This window comes from Phascolarctos cinereus, unplaced genomic scaffold (genome assembly GCF_003287225.1).
Source record: "Phascolarctos cinereus isolate Bilbo 61053 unplaced genomic scaffold, phaCin_HiC Scaffold_4;HRSCAF=312, whole genome shotgun sequence".
NCBI lineage: Eukaryota > Metazoa > Chordata > Mammalia > Diprotodontia > Phascolarctidae > Phascolarctos > Phascolarctos cinereus.
This window is the reverse complement of record NW_027555847.1, coordinates 493,296,613-493,298,570: the sequence shown is the minus strand read 5'-3', so window position 1 is coordinate 493,298,570 and position 1,958 is coordinate 493,296,613. Positions and strand designations below refer to the sequence as shown.

General features: G+C 40.6%; 1 pseudogene; it reads right to left on the bottom strand.

Moving 5' to 3' along the window:
* Positions 1–694: 694 nt before the first annotated feature.
* Positions 695–1,568, bottom strand: LOC110212557 (small ribosomal subunit protein uS5 pseudogene; annotated as a pseudogene).
* Positions 1,569–1,958: the final 390 nt, after the last annotated feature.

Here is a 1,958-nt window from a genome sequence, read left to right as displayed (position 1 = left end):
AACATTGTACACAGTAACAGCAACATTGTGTGATTATCAACTTTAAATGACTTAGCTTTTCTCAGTAATACAATGATCTAAGACAATTACTAAGGACTAATGATGGAAAATGCTATCTACATCCAGATAAAGATCTTATTGACTCTGAATGCAGAACAAAGGATACTATTTTCACTTACCTTATTTTTTTCATAATTTTTCCCTTTTAGTTTGTTTCTTTTTTCACAACTGTGACTAATATAGAAATGTTTTACATGATTGCACACATATAACCTATATCTAATTGCTTACCATTTTAGGAAAAGGGGAGGAGCGGGAGGGAGAAAAATTTGGAACTCAAAATCTTGTAAAAATGAATGCTGAAAATTGGCTATTCACATAAGTGAAAAAAATAAAATACTCTTCAAAAAGCTTTTTAAAAAAGTAGAAAGTCCACCCCTTTATCAGTTGTTCACCAATCAGAGCTGACTTTCAACTCTTCCAGGTACCCTCTTGTCTAAAGGTATTTAAGCATTCAGGGATGTCTATGGTTTTTCCTTGGTTGTTGAGAGAGACCACTGACAATTTATTATCAACTAACCTAATTAATACATTTATCATTAATTACACTGAAACTCTGTCTTTCTGGCTTTTCTTTCATCTCAGCATATACTTTCTTTTTTTTTAAGTAGGCATAGTTCAATTTATTTGTATATTAAAAAAAAAACACTTTTGTGGTTGCCTCAGCAGCTGACTGGGTCCCCTGGACAGACAAGCCAAGTCTTCACAAGATGGTTGGTGAATTCCTGTTAGGGAGATTTAGTGAACACAGTCTCCTTCCACAGGTCTGGGGTTCGATAGCTGCATGTTTTGGAGATGGCATCAAAGGCAGCTTTAGCGAAGTTACACAGAGTAGCAGTACAACCCCTTGCAGATGTGTAGCAGTCATCAATTCCAGCCACCATCAGGAGCTTCGTAGGCACGGGAGCTGAGACAATACCAGTACCTCTACGGGCAGAGATCAGGCACACCAGAACCGATCCACATCGCCCAGAGACCTTGCAGGGCACTATGTGAGGCTTACCAATCTTGTTCACCCAGTAGCCACATCTCACAGGACCGATGGACAGCTTGGCCAGAATGATAGCACCACGAACAGCTGTGACCACTTTCTTGGAGCACTTGACACCCAGGTGAACATGGCCATCGTAGTCACTGATAGCCACAAAAGCCTTGAACCTAGTATGTTGTCCAGCTCTAGTTTGTTTCTGAACAGGCATGATCTTCAGAACCTCATCTTTTAATGAAGATCTCAGGAAGAAATCTGTGATCTCAGATTCCTTGATAGGAAGAGAGAAAAGATAGATCTCTTCCAAAGATTTGATCTTCATGTCCTTGACTAGCCAGCCCAGCTTAGTGACAGGAACCCACTCCTTGTCTTCATCCTTTCCTCCCCAGACCCTGCTACCATGGCCCCGACCTCGACCTTGACCCCCACTGCCAAAGCCACCGTGGAAGCCACCTAGGTGTCCAACTCAAGGGCCCCCGGGGCCTCCCGCCCCTCCTTCAGCACCGGCGTCATCCGCCATTTAGTGTTCACTAGAAGTAGAAGTCAGCACATACTTTCACAGTGTTATCTCTAATAGGCATATACCCACAAAGAAATCAAAGGAAAAGGGAAAAGACCCATGAGTACAAAAACATTTATCATACCTTTTTTTTGTAGTGGCCAAGTCATGGAAACAAGTGGATATAGCATATACATACAGTAGAATAGTAATTCCATTAAAATTTATGAAAGGGATGGTTTCATAGAAACCTGAGAAGACATATTAAATGATGCAGAGGGAAGTGAGCAGAACCAGAAGAACAATTTTCCAATAATATTACAAGGTGAATAATTTTGAAGCACTTAAGAACTCTGACCAATGCTATGAGCAACCATAATTACAGAGGAACTATTTTCAAACATGCTACCC